This window comes from Crinia signifera, chromosome 6 (assembly GCF_055691185.1).
Source record: "Crinia signifera chromosome 6, ASM5569118v1, whole genome shotgun sequence".
Taxonomy (NCBI): Eukaryota; Metazoa; Chordata; class Amphibia; order Anura; family Myobatrachidae; genus Crinia; species Crinia signifera.
This window is the reverse complement of record NC_139222.1, coordinates 63,640,831-63,655,342: the sequence shown is the minus strand read 5'-3', so window position 1 is coordinate 63,655,342 and position 14,512 is coordinate 63,640,831. Positions and strand designations below refer to the sequence as shown.

Sequence of the window (14,512 nt, the reverse complement as noted above, 5' to 3'; positions counted from 1 at the left end):
TAAAAAAATCATGTGTTGGTAATGTAAAAAGACCTACAGGACATGATATTAGCAGGGGGTCTTAAATTAAACTACTAAACAGGCTCAACACTGTTTAGCTGCCAAAAGCAGTTGGAATTGGGCCTAAACAGTGTGGTAAGTCTTTAGGTGATGGCTATTGTGTCTGTTTGACCTCTTCCAAATGTCTGTACTGGCAATAAAAAGAAAAAAGTTTCCAATTTAAATAGCTAGAGAATAAAAACAATTTGCATGTAATGTGAAAAAACCTACAGCACCTGGTGTTCCCATGTGGTCTCCCACCCAAGTACTAACCAGGCCCAACACTGCTTAGCTTCCAAGATCAGACGAGATTGGGCCTATCCAATGTGGTATGGCTGTAGGTGAGATACAGGCACTTTTTTGCCCTCTTCTACTTCTATCACCAGGTAAGCTAATAAAAAAGTTTCCTAACTGTATTGGCTTACTGAAAAAAATCATGTGTTGGTAATGTAAAAAGACCTACAGGACATGATATTAGCAGGGAGTCTTAAATTAAACTACTAAAGAGGCCCAACACTGTTTAGCTGCCAAAAGCAGTTGGAATTGGGCCTAAACAGTGTGGTAAGTCTTTAGGTGATGGCTATTGTGTCTGTTTGACCTCTTCCAAATGTCTGTACTGGCAATAAAAATAAAAAGTTTCCAATTTAAATAGCTAGAGAATAAAAAAAAAATTTGCCTGTAATGTGAAAAAACCTACAGCACCTGGTGTTCCCATGTGGTCTCCCACCCAAGTACTAACCAGGCCCAACACTGCTTAGCTTCCAAGTTCAGACGAGATTGGGCCTATCCAATGTGGTATGGCTGTAGTTGAGATACAGGCACTTTTTTGCCCTCTTCTACTTCTATCACCAGGTAAGCTAATAAAAAAGTTTCCTAACTGTATTGGCTTACTTAAAAAAATCATGTGTTGGTAATGTAAAAAGACCTACAGGACATGATATTAGCAGGGGGTCTTAAATTAAACTACTAAACAGGCTCAACACTGTTTAGCTGCCAAAAGCAGTTGGAATTGGGCCTAAACAGTGTGGTAAGTCTTTAGGTGATGGCTATTGTGTCTGTTTGACCTCTTCCAAATGTCTGTACTGGCAATAAAAAGAAAAAAAGTTTCCAATTTAAATAGCTAGAGAATAAAAACAATTTGCATGTAATGTGAAAAAACCTACAGCACCTGGTGTTCCCATGTGGTCTCCCACCCAAGTACTAACCAGGCCCAACACTGCTTAGCTTCCAAGATCAGACGAGATTGGGCCTATCCAATGTGGTATGGCTGTAGGTGAGATACAGGCACTTTTTTGCCCTCTTCTACTTCTATCACCAGGTAAGCTAATAAAAAAGTTTCCTAACTGTATTGGCTTACTGAAAAAAATCATGTGTTGGTAATGTAAAAAGACCTACAGGACATGATATTAGCAGGGAGTCTTAAATTAAACTACTAAAGAGGCCCAACACTGTTTAGCTGCCAAAAGCAGTTGGAATTGGGCCTAAACAGTGTGGTAAGTCTTTAGGTGATGGCTATTGTGTCTGTTTGACCTCTTCCAAATGTCTGTACTGGCAATAAAAATAAAAAGTTTCCAATTTAAATAGCTAGAGAATAAAAAAAAAATTTGCCTGTAATGTGAAAAAACCTACAGCACCTGGTGTTCCCATGTGGTCTCCCACCCAAGTACTAACCAGGCCCAACACTGCTTAGCTTCCAAGTTCAGACGAGATTGGGCCTATCCAATGTGGTATGGCTGTAGTTGAGATACAGGCACTTTTTTGCCCTCTTCTACTTCTATCACCAGGTAAGCTAATAAAAAAGTTTCCTAACTGTATTGGCTTACTGAAAAAAATCATGTGTTGGTAATGTAAAAAGACCTACAGGACATGATATTAGCAGGGGGTCTTAAATTAAACTACTAAAGAGGCTCAACACTGTTTAGCTGCCAAAAGCAGTTGGAATTGGGCCTAAACAGTTTGGTAAGTCTTTAGGTGATGGCTATTGTGTCTGTTTGACCTCTTCCAAATGTCTGTGCTGGCAATAAAAAGATAAATTTTCCTATTTAAATAGCTAGAGAATAAAAACAATTTGCCAGTAATGTGAAAAAACCTACAGCACGTGGTGTTCCCATGTGGTCTCCCACCCAAGTACTAACCAGGCCCAACACTGCTTAGCTTCCAAGATCAGACGAGATTGGGCCTATCCAATGTGGTATGGCTGTAGGTGAGTTAAAGGCACTTTTTTGCCCTCTTCTACTTCTATCACCAGGTAAGCTAATACAAAAGTTTCCTAACTGTATTGGCTTACTGAAAAAAATCATGTGTTGGTAATGTAAAAAGACCTACAGGACATGATATTAGCAGGGGGTCTTAAATTAAACTACTAAAGAGGCTCAACACTGTTTTGCTGCCAAAAGCAGTTGGAATTGGGCCTAAACAGTGTGGTAAGTCTTTAGGTGATGGCTATTGTGTCTGTTTGACCTCTTCCAAATGTCTGTACTGGCAATAAAAAGAAAAAGTTTCCAATTTAAATAGCTAGAGAATAAAAACAATTTGCCTGTAATGTGAAAAAACCTACAGCACCTGGTGTTCCCATGTGGTCTCCCACCCAAGTACTAACCAGGCCCAACACTGCTTAGCTTCCAAGATCAGACGAGATTGGGCCTATCCAATGTGGTATGGCTGTAGGTGAGATACAGGCACTTTTTTGCCCTCTTCTACTTCTATCACCAGGTAAGCTAATAAAAAAGTTTCCTAACTGTATTGGCTTACTTAAAAAAATCATGTGTTGGTAATGTAAAAAGACCTACAGGACATGATATTAGCAGGGAGTCTTAAATTAAACTACTAAAGAGGCCCAACACTGTTTAGCTGCCAAAAGCAGTTGGAATTGGGCCTAAACAGTGTGGTAAGTCTTTAGGTGATGGCTATTGTGTCTGTTTGACCTCTTCCAAATGTCTGTACTGGCAATAAAAATAAAAAGTTTCCAATTTAAATAGCTAGAGAATAAAAAAAAATTTGCCAGTAATGTGAAAAAACCTACAGCACCTGGTGTTCCCATGTGGTCTCCCACCCAAGTACTAACCAGGCCCAACACTGCTTAGCTTCCAAGTTCAGACGAGATTGGGCCTATCCAATGTGGTATGGCTGTAGTTGAGATACAGGCACTTTTTTGCCCTCTTCTACTTCTATCACCAGGTAAGCTAATAAAAAAGTTTCCTAACTGTATTGGCTTACTGAAAAAAATCATGTGTTGGTAATGTAAAAAGACCTACAGGACATGATATTAGCAGGGGGTCTTAAATTAAACTACTAAAGAGGCTCAACACTGTTTAGCTGCCAAAAGCAGTTGGAATTGGGCCTGAACAGTTTGGTAAGTCTTTAGGTGATGGCTATTGTGTCTGTTTGACCTCTTCCAAATGTCTGTGCTGGCAATAAAAAGATAAAGTTTCCTATTTAAATAGCTAGAGAATAAAAACAATTTGCCAGTAATGTGAAAAAACCTACAGCACCTGGTGTTCCCATGTGGTCTCCCACCCAAGTACTAACCAGGCCCAACACTGCTTAGCTTCCAAGATCAGACGAGATTGGGCCTATCCAATGTGGTATGGCTGTAGGTGAGTTAAAGGCACTTTTTTGCCCTCTTCTACTTCTATCACCAGGTAAGCTAATACAAAAGTTTCCTAACTGTATTGGCTTACTGAAAAAAATCATGTGTTGGTAATGTAAAAAGACCTACAGGACATGATATTAGCAGGGGGTATTAAATTAAACTACTAAAGAGGCTCAACACTGTTTAGCTGCCAAAAGCAGTTGGAATTGGGCCTAAACAGTGTGGTAAGTCTTTAGGTGATGGCTATTGTGTCTGTTTGACCTCTTCCATATGTCTGTGCTGGCAATAAAAAGAAAAAGTTTCCTATTTAAATAGCTAGAGAATAAAAACAATTTGCCAGTAATGTGAAAAAACCTACAGCACCTGGTGTTCCCATGTGGTCTCCCACCCAAGTACTAACCAGGCCCAACACTGCTTAGCTTCCAAGATCAGACGAGATTGGGCCTATCCAATGTGGTATGGCTGTAGGTGAGTTAAAGCCACTTTTTTGCCCTCTTCTACTTCTATCACCAGGTAAGCTAATACAAAAGTTTCCTAACTGTATTGGCTTACTGAAAAAAATCATGTGTTGGTAATGTAAAAAGACCTACAGGACATGATATTAGCAGGGGGTCTTAAATTAAACTACAAAAGAGGCTCAACACTGTTTAGCTGCCAAAAGCAGTTGGAATTGAGCCTAAACAGTGTGGTAAGTCTTTAGGTGATGGCTATTGTGTCTGTTTGACCTCTTCCAAATGTCTGTGCTGGAAATAAAAATAAAAAGTTTCCAATATAAATAGCTAGAGAATAAAAACAATTTGCCTGTAATGTGAAAAAACCTACAGCACCTGGTGTTCCCATGTGGTCTCCCACCCAAGTACTAACCAGGCCCAACACTGCTTAGCTTCCAAGAACAGACGAGATTGGGCCTATCCAATGTGGTATGGCTGTAGGTGAAATACAGACACTTTTTTGCCCTCTTCTACTTCTATCACCAGGTAAGCTAATAAAAAAGTTTCCTAACTGTATTGGCTTACTGAAAAAAATCATGTGTTGGTAATGTAAAAAGACCTACAGGACATGATATTAGCAGGGGGTCTTAAATTAAACTACTAAAGAGGCTCAACACTGTTTATCTGCCAAAAGCAGTTGGAATTGGGCCTAAACAGTGTGGTAAGTCTTTATGTGATGGCTATTGTGTCTGTTTGACCTCTTCCAAATGTCTGTACTGGCAATAAAAAGAAAAAGTTTCCAATTTAAATAGCTAGAGAATAAAAACAATTTGCCTGTAATGTGAAAAAACCTACAGCACCTGGTGTTCCCATGTGGTCTCCCACCCAAGTACTAACCAGGCCCAACACTGCTTAGCTTCCAAGATCAGACGAGATTGGGCCTATCCAATGTGGTATGGCTGTAGGTGAGATACAGGCACTTTTTTGCCCTCTTCTACTTCTATCACCAGGTAAGCTAATAAAAAAGTTTCCTAACTGTATTGGCTTACTGAAAAAAATCATGTGTTGGTAATGTAAAAAGACCTACAGGACATGATATTAGCAGGGGGTCTTAAATTAAACTACTAAAGAGGCTCAACACTGTTTAGCTGCCAAAAGCAGTTGGAATTGGGCCTAAACAGTGTGGTAAGTCTTTAGGTGATGGCTATTGTGTCTGTTTGACCTCTTCCAAATGTCTGTGCTGGCAATAAAAAGAAAAAGTTTCCAATTTAAATAGCTAGAGAATAAAAACAATTTGCCAGTAATGTGAAAAAACCTACAGCACCTGGTGTTCCCATGTGGTCTCCCACCCAAGTACTAACCAGGCCCAACACTGCTTAGCTTCCAAGATCAGACAAGATTGGGCCTATCCAATGTGGTATGGCTGTAGGTGAGTCAAAGCCACTTTTTTGCCCTCTTCTACTTCTATTACCAGGTAAGCTAATACAAAAGTTTCCTAACTGTATTGGCTTACTGAAAAAAATCATGTGTTGGTATTGTAAAAAGACCTACAGGACATGATATTAGCAGGGGGTCTTAAATTAAACTACAAAAGAGGCTCAACACTGTTTAGCTGCCAAAAGCAGTTGGAATTGAGCCTAAACATTGTGGTAAGTCTTTAGGTGATGGCTATTGTGTCTGTTTGACCTCTTCCAAATGTCTGTGCTGGCAATAAAATGAAAAAGTTTCCAATATAAATAGCTAGAGAATAAAAACAATTTGCCAGTAATGTGAAAAAACCTACAGCACCTGGTGTTCCCATGTGGTCTCCCACCCAAGTACTAACCAGGCCCAACACTGCTTAGCTTCCAAGATTAGACGAGATTGGGCCTATCCAATGTTGTATGGCTGTAGGTGAGTTAAATTCACTTTTTTGCCCTCTTCTACTTCTATTACCAGGTAAGCTAATACAAAAGTTTCCTAACTGTATTGGCTTACTGAAAAAAATCATGGGTGAGATTTAATAGGATGAGAGATTCAGAAAGTGAGAGATTTGGTAAGAAACTTCTAGTTTTTTTAAAGCTGCAATTATTTACACTGCAAAACTGGTTTGATTTTGCAGTGTAAATGATTGCCGCTTTAAAAAAACTGGTGATTTCTTACCAAATCTCTCACTTTCTGAATCTCTCATCCTATTAAATCTCACCCTATGTGTTGGTAATGTAAAAAGACCTACAGGACATGATATTAGCAGGGGGTCTTAAATTAAACTACAAAAGAGGCTCAACACTGTTTAGCTGCCAAAAGCAGTTGGAATTGAGCCTAAACATTGTGGTAAGTCTTTAGGTGATGGCTATTGTGTCTGTTTGACCTCTTCCAAATGTCTGTGCTGGCAATAAAAAGAAAAAGAAAAAGTTTCCAATTTAAATAGCTAAAGAATAAAAACAATTTGCCAGTAATGTGAAAAAACCTACAGCACCTGGTGTTCCCATGTGGTCTCCCACCCAAGTACTAACCAGGCCCAACACTGCTTAGCTTCCAAGATTAGACGAGATTGGGCCTATCCAATGTTGTATGGCTGTAGGTGAGTTAAATTCACTTTTTTGCCCTCTTCTACTTCTATTACCAGGTAAGCTAATACAAAAGTTTCCTAACTGTATTGGCTTACTGAAAAAAATCATGGGTGAGATTTAATAGGATGAGAGATTCAGAAAGTGAGAGATTTGGTAAGAAACTTCTAGTTTTTTTAAAGCTGCAATTATTTACACTGCAAAACTGGTTTGATTTTGCAGTGTAAATGATTGCCGCTTTAAAAAAACTGGTGATTTCTTACCAAATCTCTCACTTTCTGAATCTCTCATCCTATTAAATCTCACCCTATGTGTTGGTAATGTAAAAAGACCTACAGGACATGATATTAGCAGGGGGTCTTAAATTAAACTACAAAAGAGGCTCAACACTGTTTAGCTGCCAAAAGCAGTTGGAATTGAGCCTAAACATTGTGGTAAGTCTTTAGGTGATGGCTATTGTGTCTGTTTGACCTCTTCAAAATGTCTGTGCTGGCAATAAAAAGAAAAAGTTTCCAATTTAAATAGCTAGAGAATAAAAACAATTTGCCAGTAATGTGAAAAAACCTACAGCACCTGGTGTTCCCATGTGGTCTCCCACCCAAGCACTAACCAGGCCCAACACTGCTTAGCTTCCAAGATTAGACGAGATTGGGCCTATCCAATGTGGTATGGCTGTAGGTGAGATACAGGCACTTTTTTGCCCTCTTCTACTTCTATCACCAGGTAAGCTAATAAAAAAGTTTCCTAACTGTATTGGCTTACTTCAAAAAAATCAAGTGTTGGTAATGTAAAAAGACCTACAGGACATGATATTAGCAGAGGGTCTTAAATTAAACTACTAAAGAGCCTCAACACTGTTTAGCTGCCAAAAGCAGTTGGAATTGGGCCTAAACAGTGTGGTAAGTCTTTAGGTGATGGATATTGTGTCTGTTTGACCTCTTCCAAATGTCAGTGCTGGCAATAAAAAGAAAAAGTTTCCAATTTAAATATCTAGATAATAAAAACAATTTGCCAGTAATGTGAAAAAACCTACAGCACCTGGTGTTCCCATGTGGTCTCCCACCCAAGTACTATCCAGGCCCAACACTGCTTAGCTTCCAAGATCAGGCCTATCCAATGTGGTATGGCTGTAGGTGAGATACAGGTACTTTTTTGCCCTCTTCTACTTCTATCACCAGGTAAGCTAATACAAAAGTTTCCTAACTGTATTGGCTTACTGAAAAAAATCATGTGTTGGTAATGTAAAAAGACCTACAGGACATGATATTAGCAGGGGGTCTTAAATTAAACTACTAAAGAGGCTCAACACTGTTTAGCTGCCAAAAGCAGTTGGAATTGGGCCTAAACAGTGTGGTAAGTCTTTAGGTGATGGATATTGTGTCTGTTTGACCTCTTCCAAATGTCAGTGCTGGCAATAAAAAGAAAAAGTTTCCAATTTAAATATCTAGAGAATAAAAACAATTTGCCAGTAATGTGAAAAAACCTACAGCACCTGGTGTTCCCATGTGGTCTCCCACCCAAGTACTAACCAGGCCCAACACTGCTTAGCTTCCAAGATCAGACGAGAATGGGCCTATCCAATGTGGTATGGCTGTAGGTGAGATACAGGCACTTTTTTGCCCTCTTCTACTTCTATCACCAGGTAAGCTAATAAAAAAGTTTCCTAACTGTATTGGCTTACTTAAAAAAAATCATGTGTTGGTAATGTAAAAAGACCTACAGGACATGATATTAGCAGGGGGTCTTAAATTAAACTACTAAAGAGGCTCAACACTGTTTAGCTGCCAAAAGCAGTTGGAATTGGGCCTAAACAGTGTGGTAAGTCTTTAGGTGATGGCTATTGTGTCTGTTTGACCTCTTCCAAATGTCTGTACTGGCAATAAAAAGAAAAAGTTTCCAATTTAAATAGCTAGAGAATAAAAACAATTTGCCTGTAATGTGAAAAAACCTACAGCACCTGGTGTTCCCATGTGGTCTCCCACCCAAGTACTAACCAGGCCCAACACTGCTTAGCTTCCAAGATCAGACGAGATTGGGCCTATCCAATGTGGTATGGCTGTAGGTGAGATACAGGCACTTTTTTGCCCTCTTCTACTTCTATCACCAGGTAAGCTAATAAAAAAGTTTCCTAACTGTATTGGCTTACTGAAAAAAATCATGTGTTGGTAATGTAAAAAGACCTACAGGACATGATATTAGCAGGGGGTCTTAAATTAAACTACTAAAGAGGCTCAACACTGTTTAGCTGCCAAAAGCAGTTGGAATTGGGCCTAAACAGTGTGGTAAGTCTTTAGGTGATGGCTATTGTGTCTGTTTGACCTCTTCCAAATGTCTGTACTGGCAATAAAAAGAAAAAGTTTCCAATATAAATAGCTAGAGAATAAAAACAATTTGCCTGTAATGTGAAAAAACCTACAGCACCTGGTGTTCCCATGTGGTCTCCCACCCAAGTACTAACCAGGCCCAACACTGCTTAGCTTCCAAGATCAGACGAGATTGGGCCTATCCAATGTGGTATGGCTGTAGGTGAGATACAGGCACTTTTTTGCCCTCTTCTACTTCTATCACCAGGTAATCTAATAAAAAAGTTTCCTAACTGTATTGGCTTACTGAAAAAAATCATGTGTTGGTAATGTAAAAAGACCTACAGGACATGATATTAGCAGGGGGTCTTAAATTAAACTACTTAAGAGGCTCAACACTGTTTAGCTGCCAAAAGCAGTTGGAATTGGGCCTAAACAGTGTGGTAAGTCTTTAGGTGATGGCTATTGTGTCTGTTTGACCTCTTCCAAATGTCTGTACTGGCAATAAAAAGAAAAAGTTTCCAATTTAAATAGCTAGAGAATAAAAACAATTTGCCTGTAATGTGAAAAAACCTACTGCACCTGGTGTTCCCATGTGGTCTCCCACCCAAGTACTAACCAGGCCCATCACTGCTTAGCTTCCAAGATCAGACGAGATTGGGCCTATCCAATGTGGTATGGCTGTAGGTGAGATACAGGCACTTTTTTGTCCTCTTCTACTTCTATCACCAGGTAAGCTAATAAAAAAGTTTCCTAACTGTATTGGCTTACTGAAAAAAATCATGTGTTGGTAATGTAAAAAGACCTACAGGACATGATATTAGCAGGGGGTCTTAAATTAAACTACTAAAGAGGCTCAACACTGTTTAGCTGCCAAAAGCAGTTGGAATTGGGCCTAAACAGTGTGGTAAGTCTTTAGGTGATGGCTATTGTGTCTGTTTGACCTCTTCCAAATGTCTGTACTGGCAATAAAAAGAAAAAGTTTCCAATTTAAATAGCTAGAGAATAAAAACAATTTGCCAGTAATGTGAAAAAACCTACAGCACCTGGTGTTCCCAGGTGGTCTCCCACCGAAGTACTAACCAGGCCCAACACTGCTTAGCTTCTAAGATCAGACGAGATTGGGCCTATCCAATGTGGTATGGCTGTAGGTGAGATACAGGCACTTTTTTGACCTCTTCTACTTCTATCACCAGGTAAGCTAATAAAAAAGTTTCCTAACTGTATTGGCTTACTTAAAAAAAATCATGTGTTGGTAATGTAAAAAGACCTACAGGACATGATATTAGCAGGGGGTCTTAAATTAAACTACTAAACAGGCTCAACACTGTTTAGCTGCCAAAAGCAGTTGGAATTGGGCCTAAACAGTGTGGTAAGTCTTTAGGTGATGGCTATTGTGTCTGTTTGACCTCTTCCAAATTTCTGTACTGGCAATAAAAAGAAAAAGTTTCCAATTTAAATAGCTAGAGAATAAAAACAATTTGCCTGTAATGTGAAAAAACCTACAGCACCTGGTGTTCCCATGTGGTCTCCCACCCAAGTACTAACCAGGCCCAACACTGCTTAGCTTCCAAGATCAGACGAGATTGGGCCTATCCAATGTGGTATGGCTGTAGGTGAGTTAAAGGCACTTTTTTGCCCTCTTCTACTTCTATCACCAGGTAAGCTAATACAAAAGTTTCCTAACTGTATTGGCTTACTGAAAAAAATCATGTGTTGGTAATGTAAAAAGACCTACAGGACATGATATTAGCAGGGGGTCTTAAATTAAACTACTAAAGAGGCTCAACACTGTTTAGCTGCCAAAAGCAGTTGGAATTGGGCCTAAACAGTGTGGTAAGTCTTTAGGTGATGGCTATTGTGTCTGTTTGACCTCTTCCATATGTCTGTGCTGGCAATAAAAAGAAAAAGTTTCCTATTTAAATAGCTAGAGAATAAAAACAATTTGCCAGTAATGTGAAAAAACCTACAGCACCTGGTGTTCCCATGTGGTCTCCCACCCAAGTACTAACCAGGCCCAACACTGCTTAGCTTCCAAGATCAGACGAGATTGGGCCTATCCAATGTGGTATGGCTGTAGGTGAGTTAAAGCCACTTTTTTGCCCTCTTCTACTTCTATCACCAGGTAAGCTAATACAAAAGTTTCCTAACTGTATTGGCTTACTGAAAAAAATCATGTGTTGGTAATGTAAAAAGACCTACAGGACATGATATTAGCAGGGGGTCTTAAATTAAACTACAAAAGAGGCTCAACACTGTTTAGCTGCCAAAAGCAGTTGGAATTGAGCCTAAACAGTGTGGTAAGTCTTTAGGTGATGGCTATTGTGTCTGTTTGACCTCTTCCAAATGTCTGTGCTGGAAATAAAAAGAAAAAGTTTCCAATTTAAATAGCTAGAGAATAAAAACAATTTGCCTGTAATGTGAAAAAACCTACAGCACCTGGTGTTCCCATGTGGTCTCCCACCCAAGTACTAACCAGGCCCAACACTGCTTAGCTTCCAAGATCAGACGAGATTGGGCCTATCCAATGTGGTATGGCTGTAGGTGAGATACAGGCACTTTTTTGCCCTCTTCTACTTCTATCACCAGGTAAGCTAATAAAAAAGTTTCCTAACTGTATTGGCTTACTGAAAAAAATCATGTGTTGGTAATGTAAAAAGACCTACAGGACATGATATTAGCAGGGGGTCTTAAATTAAACTACTAAAGAGGCTCAACACTGTTTAGCTGCCAAAAGCAGTTGGAATTGGGCCTAAACAGTGTGGTAAGTCTTTAGGTGATGGCTATTGTGTCTGTTTGACCTCTTCCAAATGTCTGTGCTGGCAATAAAAAGAAAAAGTTTCCAATTTAAATAGCTAGAGAATAAAAACAATTTGCCAGTAATGTGAAAAAACCTACAGCACCTGGTGTTCCCATGTGGTCTCCCACCCAAGTACTAACCAGGCCCAACACTGCTTAGCTTCCAAGATCAGACAAGATTGGGCCTATCCAATGTGGTATGGCTGTAGGTGAGTCAAAGCCACTTTTTTGCCCTCTTCTACTTCTATTACCAGGTAAGCTAATACAAAAGTTTCCTAACTGTATTGGCTTACTGAAAAAAATCATGTGTTGGTATTGTAAAAAGACCTACAGGACATGATATTAGCAGGGGGTCTTAAATTAAACTACAAAAGAGGCTCAACACTGTTTAGCTGCCAAAAGCAGTTGGAATTGAGCCTAAACATTGTGGTAAGTCTTTAGGTGATGGCTATTGTGTCTGTTTGACCTCTTCCAAATGTCTGTGCTGGCAATAAAATGAAAAAGTTTCCAATATAAATAGCTAGAGAATAAAAACAATTTGCCAGTAATGTGAAAAAACCTACAGCACCTGGTGTTCCCATGTGGTCTCCCACCCAAGTACTAACCAGGCCCAACACTGCTTAGCTTCCAAGATTAGACGAGATTGGGCCTATCCAATGTTGTATGGCTGTAGGTGAGTTAAATTCACTTTTTTGCCCTCTTCTACTTCTATTACCAGGTAAGCTAATACAAAAGTTTCCTAACTGTATTGGCTTACTGAAAAAAATCATGGGTGAGATTTAATAGGATGAGAGATTCAGAAAGTGAGAGATTTGGTAAGAAACTTCTAGTTTTTTTAAAGCTGCAATTATTTACACTGCAAAACTGGTTTGATTTTGCAGTGTAAATGATTGCCGCTTTAAAAAAACTGGTGATTTCTTACCAAATCTCTCACTTTCTGAATCTCTCATCCTATTAAATCTCACCCTATGTGTTGGTAATGTAAAAAGACCTACAGGACATGATATTAGCAGGGGGTCTTAAATTAAACTACTAAAGAGGCTCAACACTGTTTAGCTGCCAAAAGCAGTTGGAATTGGGCCTAAACAGTGTGGTAAGTCTTTAGGTGATGGCTATTGTGTCTGTTTGACCTCTTCCAAATGTCTGTACTGGCAATAAAAAGAAAAAGTTTCCAATTTAAATAGCTAGAGAATAAAAACAATTTGCCAGTAATGTGAAAAAACCTACAGCACCTGGTGTTCCCAGGTGGTCTCCCACCCAAGTACTAACCAGGCCCAACACTGCTTAGCTTCTAAGATCAGACGAGATTGGGCCTATCCAATGTGGTATGGCTGTAGGTGAGATACAGGCACTTTTTTGACCTCTTCTACTTCTATCACCAGGTAAGCTAATAAAAAAGTTTCCTAACTGTATTGGCTTACTTAAAAAAAATCATGTGTTGGTAATGTAAAAAGACCTACAGGACATGATATTAGCAGGGGGTCTTAAATTAAACTACTAAACAGGCTCAACACTGTTTAGCTGCCAAAAGAAGTTGGAATTGGGCCTAAACAGTGTGGTAAGTCTTTAGGTGATGGCTATTGTGTCTGTTTGACCTCTTCCAAATGTCTGTACTGGCAATAAAAAGAAAAAGTTTCCAATTTAAATAGCTAGAGAATAAAAACAATTTGCCTGTAATGTGAAAAAACCTACAGCACCTGGTGTTCCCATGTGGTCTCCCACCCAAGTACTAACCAGGCCCAACACTGCTTAGCTTCCAAGATCAGACGAGATTGGGCCTATCCAATGTGGTATGGCTGTAGGTGAGATACAGGCACTTTTTTGCCCTCTTCTACTTCTATCACCAGGTAAGCTAATAAAAAAGTTTCCTAACTGTATTGGCTTACTGAAAAAAATCATGTGTTGGTAATGTAAAAAGACCTACAGGACATGATATTAGCAGGGAGTCTTAAATTAAACTACTAAAGAGGCCCAACACTGTTTAGCTGCCAAAAGCAGTTGGAATTGGGCCTAAACAGTGTGGTAAGTCTTTAGGTGATGGCTATTGTGTCTGTTTGACCTCTTCCAAATGTCTGTACTGGCAATAAAAATAAAAAGTTTCCAATTTAAATAGCTAGAGAATAAAAAACAATTTGCCTGTAATGTGAAAAAACCTACAGCACCTGGTGTTCCCATGTGGTCTCCCACCCAAGTACTAACCAGGCCCAACACTGCTTAGCTTCCAAGTTCAGACGAGATTGGGCCTATCCAATGTGGTATGGCTGTAGTTGAGATACAGGCACTTTTTTGCCCTCTTCTACTTCTATCACCAGGTAAGCTAATAAAAAAGTTTCCTAACTGTATTGGCTTACTGAAAAAAATCATGTGTTGGTAATGTAAAAAGACCTACAGGACATGATATTAGCAGGGGGTCTTAAATTAAACTACTAAAGAGGCTCAACACTGTTTAGCTGCCAAAAGCAGTTGGAATTGGGCCTAAACAGTTTGGTAAGTCTTTAGGTGATGGCTATTGTGTCTGTTTGACCTCTTCCAAATGTCTGTGCTGGCAATAAAAAGATAAAGTTTCCTATTTAAATAGCTAGAGAATAAAAACAATTTGCCAGTAATGTGAAAAAACCTACAGCACCTGGTGTTCCCATGTGGTCTCCCACCCAAGTACTAACCAGGCCCAACACTGCTTAGCTTCCAAGATCAGACGAGATTGGGCCTATCCAATGTGGTATGGCTGTAGGTGAGTTAAAGGCACTTTTTTGCCCTCTTCTACTTCTATCACCAGGTAAGCTAATACAAAAGTTTCCT

General features: G+C 39.4%; 25 non-coding genes and 5 pseudogenes across 25 annotated transcripts; all 30 read right to left on the bottom strand.

Moving 5' to 3' along the window:
• Window positions 1-263: 263 nt before the first annotated feature.
• On the bottom strand, window positions 264-382 carry LOC146013821 (5S ribosomal RNA). The gene has a single exon (XR_014446788.1). It is a non-coding gene; the product is annotated as a 5S ribosomal RNA (ribosomal RNA).
• Window positions 383-729: 347 nt separating this feature from the next.
• Window positions 730-848, bottom strand: LOC146014509 (5S ribosomal RNA). The gene has a single exon (XR_014447461.1). It is a non-coding gene; the product is annotated as a 5S ribosomal RNA (ribosomal RNA).
• A 347-nt stretch (window positions 849-1,195) lies between these two features.
• LOC146013820 (5S ribosomal RNA) lies at window positions 1,196-1,314 on the bottom strand. Its single transcript, XR_014446787.1, has one exon. It is a non-coding gene; the product is annotated as a 5S ribosomal RNA (ribosomal RNA).
• A 347-nt stretch (window positions 1,315-1,661) lies between these two features.
• On the bottom strand, window positions 1,662-1,780 carry LOC146014508 (5S ribosomal RNA). The gene has a single exon (XR_014447460.1). It is a non-coding gene; the product is annotated as a 5S ribosomal RNA (ribosomal RNA).
• A 345-nt stretch (window positions 1,781-2,125) lies between these two features.
• On the bottom strand, window positions 2,126-2,244 carry LOC146016711 (5S ribosomal RNA). The gene has a single exon (XR_014449593.1). It is a non-coding gene; the product is annotated as a 5S ribosomal RNA (ribosomal RNA).
• A 345-nt stretch (window positions 2,245-2,589) lies between these two features.
• LOC146013818 (5S ribosomal RNA) lies at window positions 2,590-2,708 on the bottom strand. The gene has a single exon (XR_014446785.1). It is a non-coding gene; the product is annotated as a 5S ribosomal RNA (ribosomal RNA).
• Window positions 2,709-3,054: 346 nt separating this feature from the next.
• On the bottom strand, window positions 3,055-3,173 carry LOC146014507 (5S ribosomal RNA). Its single transcript, XR_014447459.1, has one exon. It is a non-coding gene; the product is annotated as a 5S ribosomal RNA (ribosomal RNA).
• Window positions 3,174-3,518: 345 nt separating this feature from the next.
• Window positions 3,519-3,637, bottom strand: LOC146013817 (5S ribosomal RNA). Its single transcript, XR_014446784.1, has one exon. It is a non-coding gene; the product is annotated as a 5S ribosomal RNA (ribosomal RNA).
• Window positions 3,638-3,982: 345 nt separating this feature from the next.
• Window positions 3,983-4,101, bottom strand: LOC146013816 (5S ribosomal RNA). The gene has a single exon (XR_014446783.1). It is a non-coding gene; the product is annotated as a 5S ribosomal RNA (ribosomal RNA).
• A 345-nt stretch (window positions 4,102-4,446) lies between these two features.
• On the bottom strand, window positions 4,447-4,565 carry LOC146015706 (5S ribosomal RNA). The gene has a single exon (XR_014448619.1). It is a non-coding gene; the product is annotated as a 5S ribosomal RNA (ribosomal RNA).
• A 345-nt stretch (window positions 4,566-4,910) lies between these two features.
• LOC146013815 (5S ribosomal RNA) lies at window positions 4,911-5,029 on the bottom strand. The gene has a single exon (XR_014446782.1). It is a non-coding gene; the product is annotated as a 5S ribosomal RNA (ribosomal RNA).
• Window positions 5,030-5,374: 345 nt separating this feature from the next.
• LOC146015939 (5S ribosomal RNA) lies at window positions 5,375-5,493 on the bottom strand. Its single transcript, XR_014448846.1, has one exon. It is a non-coding gene; the product is annotated as a 5S ribosomal RNA (ribosomal RNA).
• Window positions 5,494-5,838: 345 nt separating this feature from the next.
• LOC146010954 (5S ribosomal RNA) lies at window positions 5,839-5,957 on the bottom strand (annotated as a pseudogene).
• A 551-nt stretch (window positions 5,958-6,508) lies between these two features.
• LOC146010953 (5S ribosomal RNA) lies at window positions 6,509-6,627 on the bottom strand (annotated as a pseudogene).
• Window positions 6,628-7,172: 545 nt separating this feature from the next.
• LOC146010671 (5S ribosomal RNA) lies at window positions 7,173-7,291 on the bottom strand (annotated as a pseudogene).
• A 346-nt stretch (window positions 7,292-7,637) lies between these two features.
• On the bottom strand, window positions 7,638-7,746 carry LOC146011510 (5S ribosomal RNA; annotated as a pseudogene).
• Window positions 7,747-8,091: 345 nt separating this feature from the next.
• LOC146016349 (5S ribosomal RNA) lies at window positions 8,092-8,210 on the bottom strand. The gene has a single exon (XR_014449245.1). It is a non-coding gene; the product is annotated as a 5S ribosomal RNA (ribosomal RNA).
• Window positions 8,211-8,556: 346 nt separating this feature from the next.
• LOC146013814 (5S ribosomal RNA) lies at window positions 8,557-8,675 on the bottom strand. The gene has a single exon (XR_014446781.1). It is a non-coding gene; the product is annotated as a 5S ribosomal RNA (ribosomal RNA).
• Window positions 8,676-9,020: 345 nt separating this feature from the next.
• LOC146013813 (5S ribosomal RNA) lies at window positions 9,021-9,139 on the bottom strand. The gene has a single exon (XR_014446780.1). It is a non-coding gene; the product is annotated as a 5S ribosomal RNA (ribosomal RNA).
• Window positions 9,140-9,484: 345 nt separating this feature from the next.
• LOC146016785 (5S ribosomal RNA) lies at window positions 9,485-9,603 on the bottom strand. The gene has a single exon (XR_014449663.1). It is a non-coding gene; the product is annotated as a 5S ribosomal RNA (ribosomal RNA).
• Window positions 9,604-9,948: 345 nt separating this feature from the next.
• LOC146016346 (5S ribosomal RNA) lies at window positions 9,949-10,067 on the bottom strand. The gene has a single exon (XR_014449242.1). It is a non-coding gene; the product is annotated as a 5S ribosomal RNA (ribosomal RNA).
• A 346-nt stretch (window positions 10,068-10,413) lies between these two features.
• LOC146013812 (5S ribosomal RNA) lies at window positions 10,414-10,532 on the bottom strand. Its single transcript, XR_014446779.1, has one exon. It is a non-coding gene; the product is annotated as a 5S ribosomal RNA (ribosomal RNA).
• Window positions 10,533-10,877: 345 nt separating this feature from the next.
• On the bottom strand, window positions 10,878-10,996 carry LOC146013811 (5S ribosomal RNA). Its single transcript, XR_014446778.1, has one exon. It is a non-coding gene; the product is annotated as a 5S ribosomal RNA (ribosomal RNA).
• Window positions 10,997-11,341: 345 nt separating this feature from the next.
• Window positions 11,342-11,460, bottom strand: LOC146013810 (5S ribosomal RNA). The gene has a single exon (XR_014446777.1). It is a non-coding gene; the product is annotated as a 5S ribosomal RNA (ribosomal RNA).
• Window positions 11,461-11,805: 345 nt separating this feature from the next.
• Window positions 11,806-11,924, bottom strand: LOC146015938 (5S ribosomal RNA). The gene has a single exon (XR_014448845.1). It is a non-coding gene; the product is annotated as a 5S ribosomal RNA (ribosomal RNA).
• A 345-nt stretch (window positions 11,925-12,269) lies between these two features.
• On the bottom strand, window positions 12,270-12,388 carry LOC146010952 (5S ribosomal RNA; annotated as a pseudogene).
• A 545-nt stretch (window positions 12,389-12,933) lies between these two features.
• On the bottom strand, window positions 12,934-13,052 carry LOC146015727 (5S ribosomal RNA). The gene has a single exon (XR_014448639.1). It is a non-coding gene; the product is annotated as a 5S ribosomal RNA (ribosomal RNA).
• Window positions 13,053-13,398: 346 nt separating this feature from the next.
• On the bottom strand, window positions 13,399-13,517 carry LOC146013809 (5S ribosomal RNA). Its single transcript, XR_014446776.1, has one exon. It is a non-coding gene; the product is annotated as a 5S ribosomal RNA (ribosomal RNA).
• A 346-nt stretch (window positions 13,518-13,863) lies between these two features.
• LOC146014506 (5S ribosomal RNA) lies at window positions 13,864-13,982 on the bottom strand. The gene has a single exon (XR_014447458.1). It is a non-coding gene; the product is annotated as a 5S ribosomal RNA (ribosomal RNA).
• A 345-nt stretch (window positions 13,983-14,327) lies between these two features.
• Window positions 14,328-14,446, bottom strand: LOC146013806 (5S ribosomal RNA). Its single transcript, XR_014446774.1, has one exon. It is a non-coding gene; the product is annotated as a 5S ribosomal RNA (ribosomal RNA).
• Window positions 14,447-14,512: the final 66 nt, after the last annotated feature.